The sequence below is a fragment of the Babylonia areolata genome, chromosome 10 (genome assembly GCF_041734735.1).
Source record: "Babylonia areolata isolate BAREFJ2019XMU chromosome 10, ASM4173473v1, whole genome shotgun sequence".
NCBI lineage: Eukaryota > Metazoa > Mollusca > Gastropoda > Neogastropoda > Buccinidae > Babylonia > Babylonia areolata.
The window spans coordinates 26,028,024-26,040,523 of NC_134885.1; the positions used below are offsets into that span (position 1 = coordinate 26,028,024).

Genomic DNA, 12,500 nt, shown 5'->3' on the forward strand with positions numbered 1-12,500 from the left:
TTTCTTTCTCTCTCTCTCTCTCCTTCTTCCTTTCCATTCTCCCCCCTTCTTCTCTTTCCCCCTCCTCTTCTCTCTTTCTCGGTCGCTCTGCCTCTCCACAATTATGAACACACTTGCTAGATTGCCGGTGCGACATGTAAGGACACTCCCAGTATAACAGTTTCTGGACATTTTCTGCAACATCCAGCAGAAAACTGACGCACATTCGCTCATGGACTTCTGAAGACTCATGTAGTACGCAGACTTCCTCAGACACATGCAGCTCGCATACACACTTACTCTCATGAACTTCTTCAGACTCATGCAACAGGCAGACACACTTGCTCTTATGGACTTATACTGCAGACTCGTGCAGCTCGCAGACACACTTGCTCTCATGGACTTCTGCACACTCCTTGCAGTCCTCTTCGCTTTGACAGCTACGATCTCCGATTTCCTCCCGTCGGAAACAAGCTGACAGATGGGGGTGCAGCAATTGTGGGGAACCTGCCTCACTCCCACCCACCCCCCTCCCCCTACAGACCCCCCCCCCACACACACACACCTATACACACCTGCACGCGCGCGTGCACACACACACACACACACACACAGACACATGCATGCACGTACCCAAACCCGCCCCCTACACACACACACACACACACACCCACACGCGCGCGCGCGCGCGCGCGCGCACGCACGCACACACACACGCATGCACGCACCAAACCTCCACCCCCACCCCCGCTTACATACACACACACGCACACACACACACACACCTACACCCCCCCCACACACACACACACACGAGCGCGCGCGCGCATGCACGCACCCAACCCCGCCCCCTACACACACACACACACACACACCACACCACACCACACACACACCACACCACACCACACCACACACACACACAAGCGCGCGCGCGCATGCACGCACCCCCCCCTCCCGCCGCTCCCCCCACTTACATACACACACACACACACACACACACACACACACACACACACACATACACAGACGCTCCAGACTTCTTCAGGGGGTTCACTCAGGTGACGTCCTGTTCCAGGCTGATTTGGGAGGTCGATCCTGCCCTCGGGGTCAATCGAGTCTGATACCCTGGGACTGTGGGAGTCCCGAATGTCTGGTGGTGGTCATTTATTTGAGAAATGACTTATTAGAGGGATGGGGGGGGGGGGGGGGGGGGGGGGAAGTGAGGCATGGCATGTCTAAGTTCCCTCGGGTCCATGTTGCACCAGGGCAATGTTTCTCCTAATCTGTATCCGCCTCGGGGGGGACAACGTTCCTCCAGGTCTATGTTCCCCCTGGGTCTGTCTTTACTTCCGGGTCGATGTTCCCAGAAAACGTAAATTTTTGGGGGGGGAAGAGGGGGGGGGGGGCATTGACCTGTGGGAACACACACACACACACACATACACACACACACACACGTGTGTGTGTGTGTATGTATGCATGTATGTACGTACAAATACCATTACGTTACCTATCATGAGCGTAGTCTGTTACCAAGCTACCGAGTAGCAGCGAAAATTCAGGGGGTTTTTTTTTGATTGTTTGTTTGTTTAACAAAGTATATCTTGGTTTTCAACTATGTTATATCGGGTGTCCCAAAAACCGCGAATCGCTTTTTGACAAGTATTTTCTCGGTGATAGAGATACCGAATTCATCGAAAATGTTCACACAGTAACCTTAGGGTGTCATCAACAAGTCTACAAAATATCTAAAAGTTCGCACGCAAATTATGTGAGTATTGTCAAATTCAAAACAGCATATCAAACAATCCAATCCAATCCGAATATGGAAAAACATACATAGGTTTTTTTGTTTTGTTTTGTTTTTGTTTTTGTTTGTTTGTTTTGTTTTGTTCTGTTCTGTGTGTAAAGTCAATAAAGGTATTTTGACTGAAGACCAATGGTGTTTCCTCAGCATTCCACCTCATCTATCACGGGCCGGACGGACGCGCCAGTGCAGACATGTAGGCGGTGATGGGTCGTGTTTTAACATCCCGTTGGCACTCGCAATAAGCCATAAATAAATAAAAAATTTTGGTAAAGTCACGCAGGGCGACCAGTTATCTCCCTTTCACCCCCACCCCGACCCCCACCCCTTCCCCGCAGAGACCAATCCTGATGTCGAGTTGTGTTTAAAGCACCCCCCATCCCCCCATCCCCCCCCCCTCAAGCCCCCTCTCGACAGCAGAGTATGACTGCCAATGGTAGGGGTAAAAACGGTCATATACGTAAAAGCCCACTCGTGTAAACAGTGAATGTCGGAGTCGCAGCCCAGGCATGAAGAAGAATAAGTAGAAGTGTCTGATGGCCCAACCTGTTTTTGCTTTCGTGATCAGAACTGTTTGCATTCTTTGTCTCCATTCAGTGTTAGTGTTTCAGTGTCAGAACGTTCCGTATGTAAAGTGTCGATGTCGCCAGCAGCCTTGAATCGCCCTATTACTTTGTCACTCCTGTGGAGAGAGCTGAAGATTGAAACGCACAACACAACAATAATATAGATTCAATGATAAAGCTATTGTACTCGGTATGGAGATATGTATGATGTGTATTATGTATAGAGTGTGTAGTTTGGATAGCCATATTGTTTGTGTATTATGTGTAGTCTGCGCTGCTACATTATTGATATATATAAAAAATAATAATAAATAAATAAAAACAGGAATATATTAAGTGGTACGATGATTCATGAATTTATGAGGGGGCATCGTATTGTAGTAACATATTTGGCCGACTTTTTTTTCCACCACCATCCGGCTAGAGCTGACCTTACGCGCTCAATGCTTTGCAGACCCCATAATGAATGTGTCGTGTGTGGTTCATCACGGCAATTTTCCCCTCATCTGTCACGTGACTCAATGGTCACATCACGTGTCAACTCAGTGCGAAGGATGTTCTGATCATGGAGGGCTATCCACAACGGAGATAGTTCAGGGTGTGGTGAGGTGGGTTAAGTGGATGGGCGAACTCTAAGGACAGGCCCGGCGCTTCCTTTTTTTTTGAGGAATGGTCTGGGTTTGTTCCAATGTACCTTTTATTTACCTGTGTGCTAGCTGAATTGGTAGCGTAAGCAGCACCGAATTGAAGTTGTGTACCTTGTGAATGGAGAGAGTTACCACTCTTTACTGTTTGTTTATCATTTCATCTCCTGGCCTCATTGTTTGTAAATTTCCAGTTGAAAAACCACCGAGGCAACCATGTGTTCTGTATTGTCCATGTGCTCTGTGTGGCTCTGTTCAGGATTAAAGAGGCTATGCCAGTCTTGAATAAAAGCTAATTTGTGTTTGCACATTTATTCTGCCTTTGCTGCTGTGTGCACATATCAAATGATCGGTATAAGGACAGGCCCGGCGCTTCTTGTTTTCGAGGAAGTGTCTGGGTTTGTTCCAGTGTACCTTTTATTTACCTGTGTGCCAGCTGAATCGACTTGAAGTTGTGTACCTTGTGAATGGAGAGAGTTACCACTCCACTCTTTACTGTTTGTTGAACTCTGAAGCTACTTTACATGGCTTTGGAAGCTACACAATGTGTCTGCCGGAGAGAGAGAGAGAGAGAGTGGGGGGAGGGGGGAGGGAGAGAGAGGGGGGAACGTGAAAGAGGGAGGGAAGGAAGGCGGAGGAAGTGGGAAGGAAAGAGTGAGAGTAAACCAGTTGCTCATGGGTTGCTGTCTTGTTCTTTTGACTTCGTTCTAAAAAGATACTCGAATGTGTATGGCTTTGAAAGATATGTTCTTAAAGAGAACAGTATGGTGGTGGTGGTAGTGGTGGTGGCCATGATCATGATCATGATTATGATGAATCATCGCGAAAAAATTCTTAATGAACTTCAAGCAAAACTAACATTCCAAAAGTCAACTTTTACACGTCACCAAAAGATCAAGAAAACATAGAAGATTTAGAACTTGTCGTTTGTTTGTTTGTTTGTTTTTCTGTTATACTAATATAATTGATCAACTGGCATGAACAGCGTCGGTGACTTGGTTGTCGTCTCCTTTCACTGCCAGCCGGAACTGACCCCTTTTGATTGATTGATTGATTGATATGGATACTTATATAGCGCCTGTCCTTGGTCGGAGACCAAGCTCTAAGCGCTTTACAAACACGGGGTCATTTACACAACAGGCTACCTACCTGGGTAGAGCCGACTGACGGCTGCTGCCACTGGGCGCTCATCATTCGTTTCCTGTGTCATTCAATCAGATTTCAGGCTCGCACACATACACACTCAGACAAAGATGTATCATACAACATTTTACGTGTATTACCGTTTTGTTCATTTACGCCGCCATTTAGGCAGCCATACTCCGTTTGGGGGGTATGAATGCTGAGTATATTCTTGTTTCCATAGCCGACTTGACGCTGACATGGATAAATAATAAATAATAATGGTATTTATATAGCGCTGGATCTTGTGCAGAGACAAATCAAAGCGCTTTCGCACCAGTCATTCACACGCATGCATAACTAAAAATTGTAGAAATTAAAGACAAGGAAGGGCAGGCAAGGGAGGCTATTTTGGGAAGAGGTGGGTTTTAAGGCCAGACTTGAAAGAGCTGAGTATGGAGACTTGACGAAGCGAAAGGGGAAGTTCATTCCAATCGGTCCAGAGACAGAGAAAGAACGGCGGCCAACAGTCGAGTGTTTGAATCTGGGTATGCGTAAACAGAGTGGATCCGAAGCCGATCGTAGTGAGCGAGATGGAGTGTAGAGGTGAAGGCAGCGGCGGAGATAGGAAGGGGCAGTTTTGTGAATGCATCTATAACATAGAGTGCTGATCTTGTACTTTATTCAGTGTGAGACAGGGAGCCAGTGGAGATGTTGCAAAAGAGGAGTGATGTGCTCAGATCTTTTCTTTCTGAGGACGAGTCGGGCAGCAGAGTTTTGTATGCGCTGAAGGGACTGAATGGATGAAGCAGGCAGACCAGACAATAGAGAGTTACAGTAGTCAAGGCGAGAGAGAATGAAAGAATGAAAGAAACGACAAGTCTAGATGTTGCGTCAGTGGACAGATATTTCTGGACGGCACTGATGCGCCGCAGTTGACAGTAGAATCACAGGATCTTTAACGTACGTATTTGATCTTCTGCTTGCGTATGCACATGAAGGGGGTTCAGGCACTGGCAGGTCTGCACATTATGTTGACCTGGGAGATCGGAAAAATCCCCACCCTTTACCCGCCAGGCGCCACCGAGATTCGAACCCGGGACGCTCAGTCCCAACGCTTTAACCACTCAGCTATTGGTCCCGTCTCTTTGAACTCACGTTCTGAAGACTTCCTCCTCCTTCCACCCCCCCCTCCCCGTCTCCCCCCACCCCCCACCCCCCACGGCCCTACAGCCACCCCTAACAACCACGCAGTGGTCAGTGGCTCCTATTTTCTGTCCTGTCACGTGACTGATTGCTCCAGAAATGGAGCATGATGGAGTGGATGTCATCACAGGGAGTGGTGGTAGGGGGTGAGGGGGGGGGAGCGGATAGGGTTGGGGGGATAGGTGTGGGGGCGGGGGGGGAGGGTTTACAACTGTCTTGGAGCGGATTCAGCGTCTGAGGATGGATGTCCTTCCATTGGCAGGACAAGCAAGCCGGATCCCCCAGAACAGAACGCGAGACAGGCTGTCAACTCTAGTCAGTTAACTCTTCGGTGTGTATGTGTGTGTGTGGGAAGGGGAGACTGAATGTTCTGGGTTGTTGGGAGGGGTTGAGGTTGGGGTCCAACATTCCACTCGCGTTTCTTTACTTTTCTCCTGTGCTAAATAACGCTGGTGCAGAGGAGGAGGAGAAGGACGACGATAATGATGATGACGAGGAGGAGGAGGACAAGGGTGACGACGACGACGATAATGATGACGAAGATAGTGGTGGTGGTGGTGGTGATGGTGGTGGTCATGATGATGATGATGATGATGGTGGTGGTGGTGGTGACGATGATGACGATGACGATGACGATAATGATGATGATGATGATGGTGGTGGCGGTGGTGGTGGTGGTGGTGACGATGATGATGATGATGGTGACGACGATGATGATGATGGTGGTGGTGGTGGTGATGGTGGTCATGATGATGATGATGATGGTGGTGGTGGTGGTGTGGTGGTGGTGGCGGTGGTGGTGGTGACGGTGATGTTGATGATGGTGACGATGATGATGATTGCGGTGGTGGTGGTGGTTGTGATAATGATGACGTTGATGTTGATGATGATGATGATGATGATGATGATGATGATGATGATGATGATGATGGTGGTGGTGGTGGTGGTGGTGGTGGTGACGATGACGATGATGACGATGATGGTGATGATGAGAGGCAAGAGATTCTATCAGTGGCAGCAGCGGGAGAGGATCAGTACCTATAACAATGGATGTTGCGGATTGATTGGTTGCTCTTTTTCTGCTGGTGATGTCGTAGTTTTATGTCATCGTCGTCGTCATCATCACCATCATCATTATCATCATCTTCCTCATCATCCTCATCATCATCATCATCGCCATCACCATCATCATATTTGTTATTGTAGTTTTTGTCGTCGTCGTCGTTGTCGTCGTCGTTGTGATATAAGCATAATTTTTTGACTCACTTGTGTAAACAAAGTGAGTCTATGTTTTAACCCGGTGTTCGGTTGTGTGTGTGTGTGTGTGTGTGTGTGTGTGTGTGTGTGTGTGTGTGTCTGTGTGTCCGTGGTAAACTTTAACATTGACATTTTCTCTGCAAATACTTTGTCAGTTGACACCAAATTAGGCATAAAAATAAGAAAAATTCAGTTCTTTCCAGTCATCTTGTTTAAAACAATATTGCACCTCTGGGATGGGCACCAAAAAAATATAAAATGAAGCCTAATTATATGCAAACTGCATTTACTGTTATATTTACATTTTTTGTATTCTCTAAGCTTGGCACTTTGATCTGATATTCTGACCCAACAACAAGAGCAGTCATTATTATCATTTTCTGTTCAAACAGGAACTTCTTTTGCTAAGCATGGAAGTTTTATTTATTTTGCAAACGTTTTGGTGCAGATAGTAAAAAAGGAAATTACTCTGTAATTAATGCTAGGGGACTTAATTTGCTTTAAACTGATCTTTCTCATCTTCAACATTACATTTTGAAATTATACTCAATACATAAAAAGCTTGGATTTTTTTAAGTGTATCACAAGTGAGTCTTGAAGGCCTTGCCTCTCTTGTTTTTCTTTATTACACTGGATCCTTGATTGACTGATTGGTTAGTTGATAAAAAACCCTATAGCTTTGTTTCACGATAGATAAACAGATAGATAGATAGATAAATTCCATTCTCCATCTCTCTATCTGTCTCTACCTATCCTTTTTCTGTTTTACTCTTTCTTTCTTTCTCTCTGTCCACCCACCCCACTCCAGCCCCCAGCTCCCACCCCACCTCTCTCTCTCTCACTCCCTCTCTCTCTCTCTGTCTGTCTGTCTCTCTCTCTCTCTCTCTCTGTCTCTCTCTCTCTCTGTCTCTCTCTCTCTCTCTCTTTCTCTCTCTCTCGAATTTACGGATCACTAGTTCCAAACACTCGGACAGATATGCAGACGGATAACTTTGAAGTGAGACAGCGAGGAGGTAAAAAATTATAAAAAAAATAAATAAATAAAAAAAATTAAAAAAAAACGACAGGGAGTGGGAGAGGGGGCATAAGGAGGGAAGGGTGAGGAGGGGTCCAAACGGAACAGGCACCGTTTCCCGCCCAGTCAGCGGAAGTGGGGAGAGATGGGAAACACGGCGGTTTCCGGGAATCAGATTTCAGACGGTGGGTGTAAGTGCTCGTTGCAGAACTTACGTTGCGTCGACTGACTTCAGCGACTGTTGGAAAGCTTTTTTATAAGAAGTCTTTTGGGAAGGAATAGATGAAGGTGGAGGTGGGGGAGAAGGATGAGGGGTCGGAAGAGTGGGAGGGTGCGGGTTTGGGATGGTGGGGGGGGGGCGGTAGGAGTGGGGGTTTAGGTAAGCAAACGAGTGGATGAAAAGGAAGACGACCAACATCAAGATCCATACGAGAGCGGGTGGAGGAGGGGTGGGGAGGGCGGGGGGCCGGGGGAGGAGGGGTAGGAGTGGTGTTAAGAATTATGAGGTGAATAAAAACCATACTGCTACTATGACTACTACTACTTATAATAGTAATAAGCATCATCATCATCATCATAATCATCATCACTATCATTATTATCATAAAAGCACAAAATATGCCACAAACACATACACACACACACACACACACACACACACGCACACATACACACGCACGCACGCACGCACGCACGCACGCACGCGCACACACACACACACACACACACACACACACACACACACACATGCACACGCTCGTGCGCATTCAGACCACGGGCACACGCATGTGCACGCACACACAGACATACAGTAAACACTCCACCCACAAGCACACATACTGCATGAAGTCTCCGACAAACCAGAGAAGGGAAAAGATAAAACAATAAACACACAAGGGGCTGGACGGGTTGGGAGGAGACAGACAAATGATTAAAGCAAATGTCCGATGGGACTGTGCTTCCAACTTGCTGTAATATGAGAAAACATCTTCATATTATGTTTTCAATATTATTCAAGAGGGTTCTGATAAGAATGTTTGAAAGCTCTGATGGAGTCTCCCGTCGGACCGACGGATGAGTAGGCAGGCAGGCTTATCTGTCGGTGTGTGTCCTCAAATGGGAGAAGAGGCCGATTCTGGATGCGCAGCACTTCCCACAGGTGTTGCAAGGGAAAACGTCTCCAGAAGTTGAGCCCTGCTTCCTTCGCTCATGCTTCTCCTTAATGACCAGCGTTCTCTTGTTTTCAAACGTCTTTATGCCACTAAAGCACAGCTCTAGCATTCAGATAATATATGGTTTTTAGAAACAAGCTCACTACATAAGCATCTGACGTCTTTGCTAAATCCAGTAAAAAAAAAAATGCGTCCAGTTTTACCTGTCATGATAATGTACGAACCTGTCTTTATGATTTTGTTATATTGCTGCACGTGATTAAGCGACGACATTGCCATTGGAAATTTGCCATTCTTATGGTCATAGTGCCATGACTATTGCCCCACGATGTTCATTCTGATACCAGACTGGGCTGGGTTGGAATGGATTGGATCAGATTGGAATCCTTTTTGTCACAACAGTGATAAGAAAGTCTAGGGAGAGCTGGACAGTACAAGGTCTTCCGAGAATAAGCCCCTACTCACTCAAGTGTTTCGGCCCTTAACTCCTTGCACTCTAAGGGGGCCGGCCCGCACCCAGGTCATGACTCCTGGATGCCCTTGTATTGCCGCCTTTCTCTCTCTCTCTCTCTCTCTCTCTTTCCTGGTCCTTATCAGGTTCGAACCCGCGCCTCCAGGATGGTCGCCACTTCAGGACTGAGTCACCTTTTCTGGCAGACGTTTTAACCACCGAGCCATCGTACGCCTAGTTTGAGTAGGGAAATTTCATTCCTCCTCGATCAGATCCAGCTGGAACTCTTTTCTGCTTCTTCTGCCATTACCTTGAGAGCCCGTGTCCTCTCTCTGCCAGAAATCGACAGCTGTTTCATGAGGCTGTAGGCAGATGCGCTCACAAACCCTCTTGCACCAGTATCTATGGCGAGGACTTTGGCTTGGAAGCCAGATTCTCTCAGGCTGCTGGCTAGACTAGATTTCTCTGTATGAAATTCAGGCTGTTCTCGCCGGAGTGAGCGCATCGCCAAAGTGCGGTGCCACCATCTGTCTCTGTCTCTGTCACTGTCTCTCTCTCTCTCTCTCTCTCTCTCTCTCTCTTTAATTCGTTGATAACGTATCACCCCATAGAATATTGTTTTCGGAGATCTTCTCCTTACAGTGACACAAACTAACGAAATCAAACTCTAGTGTGGTCATGTCTATCGATTCTGTATACTTACATGTATTACAAATTGTGAACCATCCTCACCCAACTTTTTTTCTTTTCTTTTTTTTTCCGCACTGACGTATCTTTACATCTCTCTTTCTTTTCCCACCAATTGCGGCCAATCAGTGGCAGCCTCTGTGCGGGTGTGTATGGGTGTGTTTGTGTGTCTGTGTGCCATGGAAGCTGCGATACGTAGCCTGGAAATGAGTGTGTGGAGGAGGGGGGTAGAGGGGGTGCAGGGTAATGTGTGTGTGTGTGTGTGTGTGTGTGGAGAGGGGTGATTGGGGCTCATGTACGTTTATGTGAATTTGATTGTGCTTTCATATCTGTGAAACTGCATGTTTGGAGCATATCTGTTGTGCATATGTGTGCGTATGTGTGAATCTGTGTCTGTATTTTTTTTATATTTATTTGCTTATTTATCATCATTGTTGTCTTCTTTTTTTTTCTTTCTTTTTTTTTTTCTTTTTTTTTGGGGGGGTACCTTTATAGTTGACTTCATCAAGTTTTTGCGCCTTATAAATATTAGTAGTAGTACTATTTGTTTGTTTGTCTGTGTGGTTTTTGTTTTTATTTGTTTTTTATTGTTGTTTTGTTTTGTTTTTTGGGGGGGTTTTTTTTGGGGGGGGAGTTTTGTGTGTTTTTTCTCAAGGCCTGACTGAGCGCGTTGGGTTACGTTGCTGGTCAGACATCTGCTTGGCAGATGTGGTGTCGCGTATATGGATTTGTCCGAACGCAGTGACGCCTCCTTGAGCTACTGATACTGATACCTCTCTCTCTCTCTCTCTCTCTCTCTCTCTCTCTCTCTCTCTTTCTCATAAGTCTATCTGTCCATGTCTCTATTACCCGTCGCCTTATTTGCTGTCTTTTATGTCCCTTACATCTGTGTTTGAAATTTTATCATTACTTTCTGTGTTAATTTCACTTGAATCATTTATGTGTAGCATTCATGCTAGGGTTTTGTTGTTGTTGTTGTTCACTTGGTGTGTGTGTGTGTGTGTGTGTGTGTGTGTGTGTGTGTGTGTGTGTGTGTGTGTGTGTGTGTGTGTGTTAGTGTGTGTATGTGTGTGTGTTTGTTGTTATGTGTGTGTTAGTGTGTGTATGTATGTGTGTGTTAGTGTGTGTATGTGTGTGTGTATGTGTGTGTGTGTTACTCGCTTCCGTTTCACACAGATGTGAGCGATGGTGTGTCTCTCAGTTTGACGCTGTGTTATACTTGTACATTATACATGTATTAAGTATAACACTTATATGCGTACATGTTTGTGTGTCTCTTGGAACAACGGCAGATGTGTAAGTCGGCCAAAGTGCTAATGTCTTCACCGTTGGAAAATAAAGATTCATTCATTCATTCATTCATTCATTCATTCTCTCTATCTCTCTCTCTCCTTACATTGCTATTGGTATCTGTAAAAGGGAATGTTGTCAAGCAATTCCCCGTATATATGTATACGGCGTTTCAGATTCGTTCCATATGTTGTGCGTTACGCGTATTATAATTTTGTTTGTTATTGAATTCAGTGTTGAATGTGATGTACGATTGATTTCATGTTTTTGTTTGTTATTGAATTCAGTGTTGAATGTGATGTACGATTGATTTGATGTTTTCACACCACCCCCTTCATGAAGGGCTATGGCCTATTATGAATAAAACATTCGCATTCGCAAGAAAAAAAAATTTTTTTTAATAAAAACTCTCTCTCTCTCTCTCTCTCTCTCTCTCTCTCTCTCTCTCTCTCTCTCTCTCTCTCTCTCTCTCTCTCTCTCTCTCTCTCTCTCTCTCTCTCTCTCTCTCTCTCTCTCTCTTTATTCCGTATGTTCTTTTACAAGCTGTACACGATTTATCGTCTGATCCAAAAGACTAGCACCCGGACCACCACTCGAGATCTACTGGAGTGGTCGAGGGGCTGTGGAAGTAAAAAAAAAAAAAACAACTCCCAAAGGACTCGAACCCGCGAACACTTGGCTTCTCAATCGGGCGCATTTTTTTTGTTTTTTAACCACTGGGCCACCTCTCTACCTGAACGGCAGCCCGCCTCGGTAAGACAAAAGAGATGGACAGCAGCTCATGGGGTACAGCACTTCACTTTTATCACACAATTATCGCAGGACTTATTACCGCGGCGTTGTACAACTCGTTGATGATGATGACAGATGGGTGGGACGAGCAACCCCTTCCCCCTCCCCCCAGCCCTCCACACCTCCCCCACCCCTCTTTCTCATCATACCCCCCCACACACACACACACACACACACACACACACACACACACACACTCACCATGATTATTATCGTATCCAGTGATGAAGTCAGAAACTAAGAAAGACGCGTCTATTTTCATGCATGACGAGTTTCTCCGCAGTTGGGTTTTTTTAGTGTGTGTGTGTGTGTGTGTGTGTGTGTGTGTGTGTGTGTGTGCGTGTTGTTGTTGTTGTTGTTATTGTTGTTGTTGTTACAAGTGAAATATTATGAATAATTTGGCTAAAACCCAATTGAACTTTATTGGATAACGCATGTCGTGTGTATTAAAAGCAACTGGTGTGTTTCATCATCATAACCACCCTTTTTTTTTGAATGAATGTTATTCA

At 45.8% G+C, this 12,500-nt stretch overlaps 1 protein-coding gene across 1 annotated transcript in view; it reads left to right on the forward strand.

Moving 5' to 3' along the window:
* LOC143286320 (short transient receptor potential channel 6-like) overlaps nucleotides 1-12,500 on the forward strand; it is a 235,553-nt gene that overhangs the window by 112,688 nt on the left and 110,365 nt on the right. The gene's annotated exons all lie outside the window — the stretch shown is intronic.